A 19,452-nucleotide genomic window follows, 5' to 3' on the forward strand; every position below is an offset into this window, starting at 1 on the left:
ACTCCTTCACGACGACGATGCGCGGCAATATGTCGTGACTTTGACTAAACTGAACGCGCACTGGTATCCCATAGTAGATAACTAAACAATTGTATGATCAACGTATATGTACGACAAAAGATCCTCGACGAATCTGAAGCAACAATACATGTCCGCCACGTCAATTGAATTGTTGCAACATTTCTCGTTTCTCGGCCGCGAGTGTCGCACATATTGAAATGTACACGCCAGCCGTCCTAAATAGGTTAAATAACTCGCTTGAAGTGATAATCGCATACGTGTTAAAATTATTAGAGGTAGAACGCAACAAAAAAGTCGTATTGACGCATGCCTATTTCTTCCCTGCCTTCTCGCTGTTTTTTTCTTCAGGAATTTGGGAGAAATGCACGATTGCGGAACTTGAGGCGATGCATTGTATGCGCATAAAATATTGTCCTTCCATTTCACGTGCCGATGAATTTTTATATCGTCGGTCTGCGCTTCTCTCTGTCTTGTGGCGAGTTATAAACCCTCGCGCGCATACCGAACGCATATATGTATGGAAATTTTTTTTTTAACTGTTTACATTCGACGATCGCGCGGCCGATGTTTCATTCGCGGCGACATCGATCTACCGCGTGTTTACACGGACACGTACCAACTCCCGCTGGGTAACGGGGATTAGTAAAGCAAGCAAGCAAGCAAGCCATACGAAACGAACATCCCTGGAAGGCAATCGATAGCGAGGATGGGATTTATTTGGCGGTCGGTGGTTTCTTTGAAATTGCGCTGCCGCCGATCTGGAACGCGACAGCTAACGTATAGCCCGCAGCAGGCCCGCATTAAGAAAAATAAAGTGCAGTCAGATTCGAATCAAGTCCGATCCGTTGCCGCGCCGTCGGTGCGGCTATTTCCTTCTCGCCTCCGTGAACTTCTCTTATTAACACGAACAGAAAAGAAAACATAAACGCGAACGGCAGCGCGATAATTTTTCTCAAGAAAATTTTCGTGATTTTCCTCTTGTGAGATTTTTTAACGTCGATTAAAAGTAACCAATAGAATATCAAAGATGTTCTCTTATATTTTACGTGATCTGTAAATCCCTATTAATGAGAATTATTTCACCTTTCGACAATTGGATATGACAGCTCAAGTTTTGTTAGCCTTCAGATAGATACGTCTCTGATCAATATAATCTGTCAGACAAAATAACAGGTACGCTGTGACCCATAAGTCATTGTCGAGTAACATGTCATGACATTTTTCTCACTCACATAATATGATATTTGAAAATTTAATATGATATTATATAAATTTTATATAAATTATTTAATATAAATTTTAATATAATATTTGACTTATTTTTTTTCCCGAATTCACCTTATTTTTGTACCTTATTTTGTACCTTATTTTTGTAAATTTTAATATAATATTTGACTTATTTTTTTTCCCGAATTCACCTTATTTTTGTACCTTATTTTGTACCTTATTTTTGTAAATTTTAATATAATATTTGACTTATTTTTTTTCCCGAATTCACCTTATTTTTGTACCTTATTTTGTACCTTATTTTTGTAAATTTTAATATAATATTTGACTTATTTTTTTTCCCGAATTCACCTTATTTTTGTACCTTATTTTGTACCTTATTTTTGTAAATTTTAATATAATATTTGACTTATTTTTTTTCCCGAATTCACCTTATTTTTGTACCTTATTTTGTACCTTATTTTTGTAAATTTTAATATAATATTTGACTTATTTTTTTTCCCGAATTCACCTTATTTTTGTACCTTATTTTGTACCTTATTTTTGTAAATTTTAATATAATATTTGACTTATTTTTTTTCCCGAATTCACCTTATTTTTGTACCTTATTTTGTACCTTATTTTTGTAAATTTTAATATAATATTTGACTTATTTTTTTTCCCGAATTCACCTTATTTTTGTACCTTATTTTGTACCTTATTTTTGTAAATTTTAATATAATATTTGACTTATTTTTTTTCCCGAATTCACCTTATTTTTGTACTTTTCTTGAAGTTAATTATAATATGGAACTAAAACAGGAAGATAAAATTTCCTCTCTCTTTCTCTCTCTCTCTCTCTCTCTCTCTCATCTCTCTTTTTTGCGAGGGATAGTAATAATATAAAAGTACTTTATATATATATAATTGGCACATTTTCGAATATTGCAAATTAATATTGATGCCGTTAGTGAGGCGTCTCATTTTATTACCCCACGCTTTTTTTTCACTCTTATAAAACGGTCGCATGTGACGAGAGAGATACTTTTAATCTAATCCCTTGAAATTGATATATGAATATATTTCCTGCGGTATCGAATTACGTAATGCGTTCCATATATCATCTTTTCATTTATAACGATCAATCTTCGTTGCGGAAATTTATTTATACCAGCAAGGAGAATATTTACGATAATTTATCCTTTCCGCGTCACAAACGAGTAGCTGCTTTGCGGAAATCGCGAAACGTCGCGGCTCGAATTCCGAGTGGAGGTGGCGATACCATAGGAACCAGTCGCGCGCGCGTTATTCGGTAACCCTCGCGAACGGAATATCCTCCGACCACGATCGATATTTCGCACCACGCAAGGTGCGAGCCTCCGACCTAACGAACGCCACCGTGGCACATTGGCATGCCGGCCGAAAGTGGTATCGATTCTCGGCACCAGGAACGGCGCGCTGCGGCGTGGTGCGGTGTGACGCGGCGCGAGTGTATCTTTCTCGAATTAAGTCCACGTCGACCCAGTGGACCCACGCTTCAAAGTTCCACGGCCGTTTGAAATTTCATTTCAATCTCGCGCCATTTCGGATGTCTCGTGACAAGAATGTTTTGTCGTTCATCCGGCCGCGTCAAGCTGGCAGATCACACCGACTCGCGGGCAGAAATTTCTCGTCTCACCGCCGATCCCCGCAATTAAGTGCGTAGATCACGGACAGTCGGCGTAGCCGTTTCGCCTTCTCGTCGAACGAGAAGTTAGTGCCGAGACATCTGCCACTAGCCCCGAACTCCCGCTGCGGATTACGCTTAACTCCTCGAGCACCGGTCGGTCCGAGCGGCCGTCGTTCTGTCATGTAGCGTGACATTATGCTAATTTCACGGTTATTACCGTATCACGGGGCCGCGCCGGCCGGATGCTTCCAGCCGACGTGGAACTGAGCGCGGATAAAATGATACGAGCGATCGCGAACGATCTTTCCGCACTCGACGCGGCCGCCGCGGCGAGCCGCCCGATCGGAATTGAACGCCGAGGGAGAGAGGAAGAGAGGAGGAGAGAGAGAGAGAGAGGGAGCTTTCCATTCGACGAAGATCATCGGGCCTCATTACGCCCGAACGGTTCCTCGATAACATGCCCCGCGTGCGTCCGTGGCTTTCAAACGCGCCTGCGTTCACTCGCAACGCGATCGAATTGTTTCGCCGGAATTTCTACGTGGCCGACTCCATGGTGTAAATTCCGCAGGCGACTAGTCTCCAATGTAACCAGTGCATTCTTCACTGAAATGCTACACTTGTAACTGATGGTTCAGTTGTAAATATAATCAAATCACGAGATTTTACTGCAATCAGTAAGATCTCGCCGAAGGAACCAACCGATAGTAACTGTTTTCGTCATTACTGCAATTTGCCAACGTAGACGATGTCGTTGCACGCAAGACGCATGGAAGCCGTTCATTCTATCGTTACAAATACAAAAAGTTGGATTTGGTGCAGCGTATAACGAATCTGTCTACATTCGTGAATAAGGAGATTGTTCGTAATTTTTGGGGTGAGTTTGTGAACTCTTGTCCAATAAGAAAATTCGTTTTTCATTGGGAGAATTCTCCCACTGGACAAGACGGACGAGTTCATAAACTCACCCGGAGAATTACAGATAGCCTCCCTGTCCACGAGTATACTATAGATTTTGCAATGTAATCTTACTTCCCAAAGTCAGTGAGACATCACTGACGGAGGGTTAAAGTTGGACTTACTGTTTCTTCGGAAAATCAGCGAATACTCAATCAGTAATTACACAAATTAGACGTTTGATGAGTGGCATAGGAATTTTCTATAGTCTTTGATAGATTTGGGTGTCTTGAATTTTAATCGGATTGCAAGAAATATTCACCTCTAGATTTTGAGAAAATTGATATGTTAGATCCCAACAGCAGGCCATTTTAACGATTTCCCAACTGCTCTAACTTTGAAAGTACACATAGTTGACAGCTCCACCGGGGCTCAAAGCAAAACTTTCGGTTAGTACTTTCACTGAAACAAATAAAGCCTGCGCGCATCAATCTCTGGATTTATATATATAATACAATATAATAACGCTAACAACAAGGTTTTGCACTTTAGTTCAACGTTTCCCTTCTTTAATTCCAGAGAGTGATGCGCTTTGGTTTTATTTTTTCCAGTAAATGTACCAACTTTTAAAAAAGCTTTATTTTGAGCCCCAGTGGAGCTGCGAACTGTGTATAATCTTTCAAAGTTATAGCAGCTGAAAAATCGTTAAAATGGCCTGGGGATCTGATCACAGTTTGCGATCGGAAAGAGTGAATTCAGCACTCGAAAATCTATCAGGAACCACAAAAAATTCCCATGCCACTCATCGAACTCGAAATCTAACAGTGCTATCGACGAAACACTCCCTTTACTTATTAGATCAGCAACATTTTTGCCGATTCACTTTAAAAGAGTACGCAATCCTTCCCGCATTTCGCGGTTCGAATTCGATTCTCCCTTAGCTCGGCGCCAAAGCGCCGAGCTCTTTTCTCGCCGCCAGCAAGTGAGTAAATCACAGGACACAGACGCCTTAGATTTACATAATAGGCTACGTAAACGTATACAGGCGCTTACGAAGTTACGCGAACGGAGGAACGCACCGAAATTTTAACGCGCGAGAATTGGCTGTATAAAAGTTTAACTCCGCTCAAGCTCACCCGCACTCGGATATAGGTATACTTGCGGCCCGTCGTTTATTCAACGAACAGTCGTTCCAACGACGCTCCGCGGAACATAGTGTACAGGCAGTTTCAACTTCTGCGTGGCCAATAAATTGAACATAAAGTCCCATGTTATGTCCGTACCATCGGCCGCGCTTCACGCATCGTAAGAAGACTCGCAGGCCCGTCTTTAATGGCTTCGCATAGGAGGCGTTAAAAGACCTTTACGACATATAAAAACTGCGTCTGAAGTGTGTAGCTATTCCGCGCGATGCTGGTCTCTGGGTGCGGTCTATGAACAGACATAAGAGAGTCGCGAAAGGTGCTGATGCGTGAATTTTATTTTGCTGGAGATGATTCATCGCTCGAAAATTATTGTTTTTCGACATCGACGCGCTTCCTCTCAGCCCTTTCTGATCCAATTATTTTTAGAACGTTTCATTCGTTCGCCACGAATATCGATGTCCCAAAGGTTACAATAAATATTAATGTCGACTCAAATACAAATTGAATTACGGATTTGGTTACGGATTCCACCGGCCGTCGATAATTCAAGCGCGATCGCACGCTCGATTTGCCGCTAACTGAAACGCGGCGAATCGGTGTCCGGTGCGAGGCGCAATGCTGCCTGCCTACCTACCTACCTACCTACCTACCTACCTATTCACCTATCTACCTACCTACCTAGCCACCTATCTACCTAACTACCTACTTTCGGATCAAACGTGTTCCGTTCGGCATCCCGTACTTATCGCGGCGCTGATTGATTCGGAGCCGGAGACGAAACGCGCAAACGACGGTAGAAAACCGGCCATCATTCGAAGTCGTCCGTCTTCTTCCGCGGCGGAGCGCGCGCAATGGGTACACTTATCTCCCTTATCAATGGTAGCAGCCGGAAGAGCAGGTAGACCAATGCCAAACGATACGATAAATGTGGATCGGATGATGGATGCGCGAGCGAGCACACTTTCTGCTTTCCCACGCCACTTAAACTCGCGCTTGTCCCTCCCGCGCATCTCGTCCTGTTCGCCACCCACGTCAGCCCACGACATCTTCACTCGGTGATTGATAAAACTACGAATCCGCGAATGATAATTCCGCGCGCGTGGTTCGAAGTTTTTCCTGCCTGCCTGCCTGCCTGCCTGCCTGCCTGCCTATCTACCTACCTACCTACCTACCTACCGCCTCCCACGGCGCATCAATAATCGTTTGTCGATTTTCGCGATGAGACTCCCCTTCGTCGAATTGTTGTCTTGCCGCCCGGCGGTAGCATAATAGAAACTCCAGCTACGGAGGGTCGCAATAGCGAGGGCTTACATTAGGAGAATACTCAAGCAGACGTCTCGGGAATATTCCTCAATACCTAACCCGACGCGAGAACTTGATCCTCGAAGCTCGCGATTTTCCGTTTGCGCGCGTTAATGTTCCTTCCCGCTCCAAATACCTCCGAGAGAATCCAATGTTTCTCTCTCGCTCGCTCCCGCGTTCTCTCTCCCTTCTTCTCAGTCCGAAATACAAACCTAATTATAAAATACCTGCCAGTTTGCGTTCTCTAAGATTCTAAATCATTCTTGATTTCTACGCGCGCGCGCGCGCGTTGCCATTCTCCTCCCGATTCAAACCCGATTCAAGCCCGATTCAAGCCCGATTCAAGCCCGATCAGGCGCATTCACGACGCGGGATTGGATCGCGCGCTTAATAAAGTCGTTTACAAAGCGAGCGCCGACGTTGCCGGTGTCAGGCGGCTCGTCGGATCGATAAAACCTCGCGGATATTTGTGGGGTGTTCATTAAGTAAATCGACCGGCCGTGAATCACACCGAAGTCGACCGACAACAAGTATCAACACCGAGAGAGGAAAGCACTCGAGACTACTCGACTAACTCCTCCGGCATTTCGAGCGCCACGGGCGCAACGCTCTGCACCAGATATCATCGTAATTTATACGGCAATCGTTTGTTTCGGATTCGTCCTTTTGCGATAGCAACGTGGAAGTGCGCTTTGATTATTCCTCGTCCTTTACGTCCTCGCGGTTCGACAGCTATCCGCGCGAGCTCAGCCGGCCGCAGCCGGCTCTCTCGTCCTCTTGACTTTCATATTTCCGAACGGCTCGGATGTATTCGAGGCGCTCTCCAGCGAGTTAACGTCTCGCCGAAGCCGCCAACAATCGGTAGGATGTCGCGAGATATACCCCGGCTCCTTCGCGAGCCCGCGTTCTGTGTGCGATATACGTACATCCAAAAAATATAATACCATCCTTGGCGGACTACTCTGAATCCTAGAGAATTTCACTGTTGCATATGGTCTCGAGAGAATCCCTCTAAACGCACGAAAGGAAAATATTCTAAGTAATATTCTGGAAGTTGGAGGAATTTTGTCTTTTATCTGCAGTTCTCCTAGGTCTTGCTTAGGTTATCTCTCTGATATCGTGCATAAGAGAGAATTTTGCTTCAAACATATTTTTCTTGATTCAAAAGAAAAAAAAGTTAGAATAATATGTGATAATTTTCGATTAATGGTTCAATTCTTATTAAAAGAGGAATACATCTTCTATAAAAGTTTTCACTCAGAGTAAAGAAATAGCACTTTGCATTGAGAGATCTTTCTCTCGGATGTAAAACTCGCAAAATCGCTCATTCGTTTCTCTCAAATCGGACGTATTGAAAGACTGACTAAAAAAAGGATGGTATCGTAGGCCATACGTCATTTATGACGAATGTCCTGTACGTGCAAATTACAAGGGACGCCCGCAGTTACACAGACGACCGATTATCTCGCCGAGAAATAAATCGAATTTCACTTTGTGTCTGTATTTCGCGAGGGTCGTCGCTCGATAACGAGAGAGTGGTCCTTGAACCATAAAACCTACGCTGGTGGTAACAGCTCCTCGACAGCGCTTCTCGAGCTCGCTCGCATAGAGAATCCGAGACGTCTGTAACCGCACGGGAACGTCAAGATACCATCGTAATTTATGTGACAGTCATTTGTTTCAGTCCTGGCGTCCTTCTCGCGATAGCAAATTGAGAATAAGCAAAACGTATCGCTAAACGGATTACATTCGGGATCAGGATATCCTAGCTGCCCGCGATCATCGTTCCGATTCACTTTGCAACTTGGCCGCCGCTTATTCATGTATTTTCTCTATTAAGCGATTAAATTTCTCTCGTGTACGATCTCGTGACGAAGTAGTGTGTGTAAAATATATCGCGCGTTCGGAAGAAGTGGCCGCGTCCCCCTTCTATGCCGCTCTTTGATATCCGATCGCACGCGACGACATATTGCAATAGTTTCCGTCGCGGAAACACTCGATATTTTCGAGAGAACCTACCCCTCAGCTTTCAAAAGGGATATCAGCCGTCGAGATCAAATCACGGGCCGTGAGATGACGATCGGGCATCAATCGTTTCGGCGCACCCGTGAAATCGTCTCGTTCGCGGAGCTATGAGGAACAGCGCTCGACGCGGATACGAGAGAGGGAAAAGCAGGAGGAAGGTGGGCTCTGCGACCAAGGGGTGATGACTAAAAAATGGTCTCGTAAAAATCGACAGAGAGTGCAGAGGATGCCGGCGCGCGCGCGCGAGAGTATTAGCCCGCATGACTATGAACCCGCAGGGGAAATCCTTGGAAACCGATCTTTTGCGGGTTTCCTAACAGCCTAAAAGGTCGCACAATGATGTTAAGGGCTACTTACAGAGCCACTCAAAGATTTAACGGCCTCGCGCTTTTATACGCGGAGGAGCTGCGAACGAGAAGATAGAACGAGATTATGTATCAAGTGAGAGACAATTCGATAGCCGCGACACGATAACGTTCGTTCGACCTAATAATTTGAGGGGTTGGCAATTACTCCGATACAATAACGAGTACTACTTAGCGTATCTTGATGCAATTACGACGTTAGGGATTTGTTGAGAAGAATATAATGTCAGCATAATAAATCAGCGAATTGAGGAACGATCTTGCGAGAACATACCCGCACACACACACACGCGCACATACACATACGCATCACGCAAATGTACGCACGCACACAGGGAACGAATAAAAGTCGAATCGCCGGTAATGTGGGAGGACGATCCAATTGAAAAATAGCCATTAAACGCGTTGGGTTAAGTGCTCAGGGTTGGACTAGAAAAGGGATCGGACGAAGGTGGCGAGGGTGGAATAGATTCGACCTTGTTCATCCCTCTCGTATAGGGTTACAGAAAAATGTGCTTTCGAATCGAGCGAATCGCCCATCCACGGGAAAGCTATCCTATCACGTAGCCCAAGGGCGAAGCCGATTCCCAAAGGTAAGAAGGACTCGCTCCTTCCCTTTTAGACCGCAGGATTTTCAGATGTAGGTGCCCTCGAAACATATTCTTTCGGCGAGACGGCGGGTCGTTCGCGCTGCGTTCAATGTCGCTTTCCCCTTCTTCTGAAAGACGAATAACACTTTTGAGCTTGAGCAAACTTGATATCTTGTCAACAACGAACTGCCTCGGTCGTAATATTAAAACGTAACGCGTTGTCATTCGTAAGTTGGAATATAGTTGGATTAACGACTGGAAATTCATTCCATGATCGTTATCCCTGGCGAACCCTAATCAGTTATCTAGTTTGTGTTAAGGATGGTTATCGAGTTACAATTATTAACAGTTCTCTACAGAAAAAGAAGTTTGGTCGAATGAACCAATTTCTGATGAAATCTAAATCGATTCAGAAACTCGAATTGAAATTACCAGATTTTTGTCCAAGTTGACCAGAAGTCCTGATAATTCAGATTAAATTCTGATAATTTCAATCGGGATTTCTGAATCGCTCATATTTTGCCAGAAATTGGTTTATCCAACCACCTTTTTCCGCATTATTATTGATAAGGCCCAGATTACCACGTTACGTTACATGATTTATGAAGACCTGACAACAAGTCAGATAACTGGTTGGGTTCAATTCAGTGACGATCATGAGGCAAATTTCTAGTGGAGGAGAAGAACAATTTTTACAAAAGCACATTATGTATGTATGTCACCTGCTCAGTTCCTGCGCGCGCATTTCGACGAATTCACAACACGGTCGCAGGGAATGCGCGCGCGAGGAAACGTGACGTGACGCGGACGAGCGTCTCCGGAGCTGACTTGCACGTCAGATCGATCGCGGGAATGGTGCTGCGTTTTACGGCTAGCGATATCGCCGCGACATATTTACACATAAATCCTATCCGACAGCGATCGAGTTAAGTCAATCGGCGCGAAGCGATCCGCGCGGTCCCTCGGTCGATGGATATTCGAAAGAGCGTTTTGCGCGCGTGTTTGCTTGCGCGCCCGCTGGGTCGGCGTGAGTATGCATATCGTGCAGGCGCACGAAAAAAATATTTGTCCGCCACCGGCCATCGGGGATGCAGATACGCCTACGCGCTGAATTTCGGTGATTGCTATATTTAGGGCAGGTGGGTGGGAGAGGGAGCGACGGAGAGGAGAAGCAAGAGGACACGGCCGATGTAAAACGCGACCGCCGGTATAATTAGTATATGAAGTTGGTAACTCGATAAGCCGATAATGGGAAAGCCTTCGTCCTTCCGCGCCGCTTCTCAAGCTGGAACAACTGACCTTGTTATTTCGGCAAACACATCAGGTTTCTGGCTCGTCGCCAGTGCGACCGCTGAAAAAGGATTCTCTTTCTCGGTGAGCGCGCGCGCGTGCTCAGGATCAAGTTCGCCCGCAAAGAGGTCTCTCTCTCTCTCTCTCTCTCTTTCTTTCCATCGGCTTTCGCGCAACGACGACGCGCGACACCAGGCAATAATAGGATAGGGCAGGATAAGAATAACAGATAGATCGACACGAATAACAGACAGTTCGTTGCACGTGAAATTAAAGAAAGACGATTCGCGCCACCATGAGTATATATCGATATTGCTTCCGTCTCTTCCTCTCCTGCCGTGACGTCTTTCGGTCGCCACTCTTCGGATTCTTTCTCGACCTTCCGGTCAATACCAACGACCGTTCGACCGCGATCGCATTAACTTGCCTGAATTTACGGCGTCGGGTTCGTGCAGTGTCCAATTAACCTGATTAACCCAATTAACCGTAGCCTCAGTAGTGCAGCCAGCACTCGAATTTCGTCGCTGTCGGTAGCCCCCATCCCCCACCCTCCTAATCTGTCCACGGAGTTAGGTGCGGTTTTGTCGTTATATTATGTGCAAACTTGGCAATCCATCGATAACATTCCGTCGTTATACCGGGTGAACGTGAATTACGCTGATAGGATTTCCAATTACATTCGCCCGATGTATCTCAGGATTATCGATTTTATCCGTACTACCTGTACGAGTACGACGACGACGACGACGACGACCATTTATCGGATACAGAGGGGAATATCGCGCGAAAGATAGCCGATCAAATTGTATCGTTTGTTCGATCGGCGTTTCGGCCGAATCGACTCTCGTAATGAGATTAGCCTGTTTACGCGGTCCGGCAGAAAGAGAGAGAAAGAGAGAGAGAGAGGGAGAGTCATGGCAGTGGGAATAAATCTGAGTTCCAGGGAATCTCCGACGTGATTCGCCGCGCGCAGCGTCTAAACGCCCCGATGGTTTCTTCTCCTCCCCCCGGTTACGACGCAACCGTTTTTACGATATAGCGTCGAGTAAGTTTGCCCCGCATACTTCGGGAATCGAGATTCCTGAGGCTTTGGATCCGACCTCCGCTGTGATCCTGATCCACAGTGCGCCGCGCTGCTGCCGTCTTCACCACCAATCGCAATATCTCGCCTGCACTTTGGCGAGTGTTGCTCGGCGCTTGGTATGCACGCCTGCGGTGCACTTTGGAATCTAATATGGCGCTGACGAGGACGTCCTGTCCAATAAAATGTCGCCGGTGCATAAACAGTGGTACGCTCAGGATTATTGCCGTGAGCGCTATCATCGGCGCCTTGGCTGGCTCGGCTCTACCGCCCGCTCTGCGGACGCTGTTACGTACGCCGGAGAAATTCAGTTCGCCCTTAATCAATTTCAGGCAATGATGTAATTCCGCGTGCAACAGCTCGCATCGTATATAAACGTGTGTAAACGGTAAATAGTAATAATAACGAGGAGGGATCGCGCGAATGAAGATCCTCGCTAGGCAAATTGCCGGCTAACCGTGCCAGCCGGTCGGCCCACCGGCGGACCGATCGATTTGTCCGTCGTAAATCGCGCAACATGACGGGTTTAATTGAAAAGTTAATTGAACGACGAATCGGCCGGTGTAACTCGCGTTCGGACGCGGGTGTATTAAAAATTCATTTACCGCGTTATCTGTCGTGCGCCGCGGAGATTAACGACAATGGCCGAAAATCCCGGCAGGATATAACGTTGTACGGCGTATCACATTTTATGTACAGCCACCGCCGCCGCATTATACCGTATTATACCATGCTAGAAATCCGGATTATACTCTTATCCATTGATTTAAAGCATTTACGCCGGCCTCGGAGTCTCTATGAGAAACTGCATATAGGAAAGATTCCGCGTTTAATCGCAGGACCGCTCTCCCTCCCCTAAATAGCTCGTAAGAGGGAGGGGAAGTTATACGACCATCGCGCAACCATTGAAAATATATTACGAGGCTCAACGAACAGCGTGTTGAAACAGGAACTACCAATTTCAACCTGTTTCAATCTGAGTTTTTTTTTTTTTTTATGTACGCGTGTACTCACGGAGGAAACTGTTATGATTACTACAACCACATTCGCCACAGTTGGAAAAAGAATTTGTGCGACTTCAAAATATCGCATAAAAATTTACTGTTGTTGTGTGCCCATCTATACTAGTTGTCAGTTACGGTTTTTACAACATGTAATGTTCATCGTAATTAGTATAGTATATCTTCATACACAGTCGCTTCGACCGAAAGAATATTGCGACTTCTCTCTGTTGTAGCCTGCAGAGCAAATTCTATAGCTAAAATATCCGTAGGCTTTGTTTGCGCAATACCTTACTGAAAGTTCTGATCAAGACAGATGTATAGACAAGTAATAAAAAAAATTATTACTTTCAAACGTTATTACTTTCAAAACGTTATTACTTTGAAACTACTATAGCTTTTGCAAACCTTCTACATACATGGACGAAAAATAATCTTAATATTTCGTTAAGGCAACCATATTTAGTCAAGTGATATCTTTAGTGTTTTCTCCATGTATACTTCGCGAAGAGACGCGCAAAACGATTCGCAAAATGATTGGCACCCCGAGACAGAAACGACAGCAAGTGAAACGTGAACATCTAGACGGTGAAGTGTCGTAAAAAAGTAAGATCTCAGTTTTGCGAAGTCTTCTGTGTATATGGCTGTTTTGTGTCGTATTACATTTCTATTGAATAACGCTGAGGGAGAGAAAGAGAGAGAGAGAGTGGGGAAGAGAAAATGAGCGTCTCCTCCAAACTGTTTTTTTTTTTTATTTACTTTGTTCTCTTCTCTATTTCTTTTTCTTTTCTTCGACAAGCGATATTATCGTCACTCTCTCAAGCACTATCCGCATCCAGACACTACAATGTGCTTTTCCAGTCTTCTGACTCGCGAGACGAGGAAAAGAACAAAGCTGCGGTAAACCTCGCCGCACGCAGAGCCCGAAGAAAATCTCCTCTCGCGTGTAACGTCATTATAATTATGAAACCGCCGTGCTAAAATGCATACTCACAATTCAAGACGTTGTCTGTGCGCGCTCCTCGCAAGCTGTTTGTACATTCGTTTGTCAATTTCGAAAGAACAAAGTGCTTTTACAGAGCGACAATGCACGAAAGTGTACGCTGCGGTGTTGAGCGAGTTTCTTCTTTTTTTTGTCGCGACAAGACTGCATCAGGGTTAAACGCTCACGGACCACGCTTGAGGTCCTACGTATCTCTTTCCCAACTCTCTTTATGCTTGCTATTTTTGGACGATCTGAGAATTTTTTTGAGGGAAAAAGAAGGCGAGAGTCGGAATAATAACGAGCAAATCTCCCGAGGGAGCTCTTTACGCAACGATAAAGTAGATAAGAAGGTGGCGCTACACTTTTGAAAGCGGTGCGCTAGAGCATACGTAATATAATATGTTACCGCGACTGACTCCGATGTCTCGTCGTGACGACGGCGAGCGAATATGTAAAAGACTTACGACACGGACGCTTCATCCTCTTTTCGCTATACGTTACGTCGAATAAAGTGTCTAGCGACTTCGCGAGATACGTGAGCGCGTAAAAAGCGGCGAGAGGGGCGGAGGCACTTTATCCACGACGTTGTGTCCTTTTCATTTTTAACGCTTTTTTTCCTGCCAAATCGTCTTTTCGAGTCCGGCGTGATTACTCGCAATTCGCTGTAAAACTGGGCGATCGGTGCGTTGATACATTATAACCATCAATACAATCGCCGCGCCAGTATATCGTATTATTCACAGATAAGCCAACCTGTTACGTAATCTCCGCGTAAGCACGGATGTGATCTAATTACATTAATCAACTGTCACCACATTGTAATCGATCGGTCGTCACACGCGCGTAGCGTATAATTGTCCATTACCGGATAACGAAGGTCTTGCGTTGCCTCGTATAATGATCCCCACGTGACGAGTAGCTCGATGTGCAGTGGACATTTTTTAAAATTAACTGTCCGCTCGCGTTGCGCTCACGTTACGCCAGCTAACGTTTCTGATTTCTGCCAAGAGGGCAAATCCGCTGATTAACTATGCCGCCCGGGGAATCGATAGCGGCGGCTCGCTAACGAACAGCGCGACCACTTCGCAAATATATATTCCGCGCGCATTTGATTCGATACAAAGTACCGATATTAAAGATCAGTGTAAATATTAACGCTACTGTAGACACTCGGAAAATCGAGCTATCTCGATCAATGTTGAACTTGATCAAATCTGCAGATACATGAAGAAAAAACAATTGCGTTTAATAGAATTTTCTGTCACTTGCGGACCGGATGAAAGATTCAGTTGCGAGAATAGAAAGATTTCTGTGAGGGAGGTTCCTGCTCAGCCAAATTGCTCTCGATTATCTCAACCGACTTTTAATGCGGCTGAATATTCAGACGAATCTTTTCAGTGACAGTAACAGAAATGTTTTTTTTTCTCATCAGTGAATTTTTTGTCTGGCCTCATTTTAGTTAGCCGAATTGAGATTGTTTTTCTGTGCGCAGGAAAAACAACTGAAATTTCTGTTATTTGGGGACCAGATGAAAAATTCAGTTGTGGAAACAGGAAGATTTCTGTAGGAGGCTCCTGCTCAACCAAATTGTCCTCACTTATCTCGACCGACTTTTGATGCAGCTGCATGTTCAAACGAATCTTTTCAGCGACAGTAACAGAAATATTGTTTCTCGTTAGCGAGTTTTTCGTTTGGTCCCTTTTCGGTTAGAAACCGAACTGAAATTTTTTTTCCGTGCACGGGAAAAACAACTCCGTTAATATAACTGAAGTTTCTGTTACTTGGAAATCAAATGAAAAACTCAATTGTGAGAACAGGAAGATTCCTCTATAAGAAGCTTTCTATTATCTACTATTGCTCTCAGCTACTTTATCCAAGTTTTAATGAAGCTGAATGCTCAGATGAATCCCAACTAGGAATTTACTCCATTAGTCCCGATTAAGTTGATTCCAATTAATTGTCTGGTTTGTATAGGGTGATATTATTGGATCCTAATTCTGATTCTGATTATTAATAATCCCGATTGTTAAGATCCTGATTATTAATAATCGTTACTATTAATAAAGTTGTTATTGGTACTCTTGCGCTACATGATCTACTGAAACCCGATAACAAACGCTTTATACAAACGCTTTATACGAACATAACTGATTGGTCAATCTGATCAGCACTATGGACTCAATTCCTAATTGGAATGTTTTTAGTCACAGAGATTCCTGTCAGTGAGTTATTCGTCTGATCTCCATTCGGTTACCCAAACTGAAATTTCTCTGTGTACAATTGTCATTTAATGAGACCACGAAAACAAATTGCCATTGGCAAAATCAAATTTGCCAATGTGACGCAACAATCGCTGAATTCTCCGCGAACGTCCACGATGCTCGTCAACATGATGTCAAGGGAACGAAATCGTTATTACACGGTAACTCGGGCGGCGAACTCGTGGAGATCGGGATAGACCATCGGTCTCTCTTTCCGCCGTCAGATCATAAAAAGGCGTCATCACCGAGGTGATCGAATCCGCGACCAGGGGACAGAGGGAAGCGACTAAATTTCCGAATTACGAGCGGCGACGTTGATCTCCTTCTCCTTTCTGCCCCTCGGTTTGGTCGTTCCATCTTCCGTGAACGCGCCAAGTTGGCCAGAAGTTCAATTGGAGCTAAACCGTTTCCGAAGTTGCAACCATTGAAAACCGCTCGCCAACTATTATTGGTCCAGGTCGCATAGTATAATTACTGTTCGTCGTCTGCCGTTCCCTTACCATCGTGTTCCCTTACTCCTTTTCCTCTAACCCTCGTCCCCCGCTAGCAAACTGCGCCATCGTCCGGCATGGTGTACCACGATCGGTCGGTGGCACGATCGAGCACGTGGAGCCGTCAAACCCAAATCTATCGATCAGCGAGCCATTAACTTCGGCCGACTTGCGGAAGAAAATGGGAAGACGGCGGGACCGTGAACCGACCCGGATAACTTTTGCGGAAACTTTCGCGGAATACGTGAGGTGGAATCGCGTGAAAAATCTTGCGGACCATTTTCGGGAGCGAACAAAAGGAAGAGGAGAAAAGAAAGGAAGAGGGAGAGAGAGAGAGAAAGAGAGACAAGCCACGGCGAACTTTGTACGTAGGCACCCGTTAAATATATACCGACATTCCGCGGGCGAAACTTGTACCTTGATATTGGCAGCTGGTGATTTAGTCGATTTTCCTGCCGGTATTATTAATCCCGAATCGATTGCCGGCAGGTTAAACGTTCTATCGGTGTTTACGCGCGATGCAATGAATTTAAAAGGTATTTAACGCCACATCGTTGTTTTCTATCGATCGGGGAAGAAGTGTATATTGTCGGAAAAAAAGGAAGGGTATGAAAAAATAAATTTCGTATGCATTTTTATTGGACTATAAATACTTGGGTAATTAAATGGGATTAGAGGAGAAGCGACACCACGATTGTTTAAGACAATACACACCCGCGCGTGAAAAAGAGGGACCGTATTGTTGTGGGTGACGATATTTTTCAACTGAAAAACCCTCGGACATTCGATTGCAACGTGTGCGAAAATGCGAGACGAAAAATCTGTGCTGTAAATTTAGCGCAAAACACAAAGAATCGAAATTTTCTTATAATAGAAAAAAGAGGACATAATATTTCCGACGTGCTATTTCATTTGCTCCTTTCGCGAAAACTTCTCGGAAATGAATATTACGGGGAAAAGCGATTTTTAGCATGACGTATTCAATTTCACAGGAGCACGAGCGCTCTCTCGTGTTCGCTACAAAGGTTCGTCATAAAAACGGTACGGTACTCACAATTTAAGTAACAGTACTCCACGCCAAAGTGGCCAATCATCGGAATCCACAATGAACAATTGTAAAATAGACCGCGCGTACGGGCGACTTTCATCTACAATTTGCGAAACACTCCACTTTTTGCGCTATCAATTCCACGCCGTGTTAATTTTTCCCGGTGAAAATTATTCCCGCTCGCTGAAAAAACTGAGTTAGTTCGACATTCGATTTTAACGTTTCAAACACACACAGAGAGAGATAGATAGAAGAAAGGTGAGAACGAGCAAACGGGTGAGCAAAGCAGCACGTTCTCCTCTTTCCAGAAATTTCACAGCATCGAATGTAACGCGCGCGAATACAAAAAATTTATCACGATTTTTTCGACATACCGCGAGCTTTCCGCTGCTCGCGAATAATCGGCAATGGCGTGCGTTGTAGCATACATTTCCCTCGCATTCGTGCGCGACGCAAAGTGGCCGAGCATGCCGGCACGCATGCGACATGAATGCGAACGAACAGACCTGCGTTGGGGACAAAGGCGTGCACTTTCTGAGGTCGTTCCAGGATCCTCTCGATGCGGACTCGCACGATTCCCGGCGCTCGGCTGCGGAATTAGTTATTCTGTAGACAAAAGGTAATTTATCGAAGCTTCATCGCGCGCGGGCGCGCCGCGGCTATTGCCTTTTCAGTTGGCCAAGCAGCCACCGGCCGGAGAGCCCGCTTATCCTCTTACTCACGACTAGAGCCCACTCTTATTAGTTTACCATAGGATCCGATGGATAGCAATTTCCCGTTCGCAGTAAATGAACTGTCAAGACGACAGACGTCGACTTGGAGGACCCGCTTGTCCCTTCGCCGATAACGTCTCGCGATATTAACGGGAATTATAGTGGAAAAGATCGCTCGCGGCAAGTAAGTTGCCAGATCCTTTATTGAAACTCCGTAATGCCGCAGTATCGGACGTGACAATCCCGATATTTGCACACTGCAACTATATATATATATACAGGGTGTTCCGAAACTATCGGATGTTATTTTAATGGCAGATTCTTTAGAACGTTTTAAAACGAAAACTTCTATACAAAAATGTCGAGGCTATAATAGTTTTCAAACAGGAAACGATTATATTTCACCAATAACAGGGTTGAGATTTCGCGCGCTCAGGCACGCCTTCATGGTAATAATTGATCGACACTTTGACAAATTAAGTTGAAATGTCATTTTTACTTGAATCATATTTAAGATATCTTATAACTGTTATTCATATATTATAAAAAATATACTAATGCAATTCGTAGAGAAGCAGCAAAACATATTATGACAATGTTATTATAAATTTGTACAATAATCATGATATCGTAAAAAAAGTGACATTTATAGGAGCAACTTTATCACTTGTCATTTCCACGTGCCTGAGCGCGCAAAATCTCAGCCCTGTTATTGGTGAAATATAATCGCTTCCTGTTTGAAAACTATTATAGCCTCGACATTTTTGTATGAAAGTTTTCGTTTAAAATGTTCTAAAGAATCTGCCATTAAAATAACATCCGATAGTTTCGGGACACCCTGTATATATATATATATATATATATATATATATATATATATATATATATATATATATATCATATCGACTAGTTAATACACCGAAAGACAGAGAAAAAAATGACTGATTTAACTAAAATTAGAGTTTATTTTGACCCTAATCATTTATTTTTTGTAGTCAGATTTTTTTTTGTAGTAGTGACATACATATATAACTATTATCACTAACATTATAATAGAATTTAATAGAAGAATAATTTTAAGTGAAAAATAATAATTTTATAAAACAGAATTTAATAAAATAATGATTTTCTTGACCATCATTTATAATAATTATTTTTTCATGTGATTAGCATTACAAATATCAAACATTTTTTCTCACTGTAATCTGTATAAAATAGAATATCTGTCTGTCTATTCTCTATAAATTCCTGAACCTTTTGACCGATTTGGATCAAATTTTACATAATTACCCTCGAGAGCTTGCGGAAAATGTTATCACGCGCGCGCGAGCGCGAAACTTGGACATCCACCCCCCCCCCCCCCCC

This window comes from Odontomachus brunneus, unplaced genomic scaffold (assembly GCF_010583005.1).
Source record: "Odontomachus brunneus isolate Ranch 3 - 2012 unplaced genomic scaffold, Obru_v1 Obru_scaffold_037, whole genome shotgun sequence".
NCBI lineage: Eukaryota > Metazoa > Arthropoda > Insecta > Hymenoptera > Formicidae > Odontomachus > Odontomachus brunneus.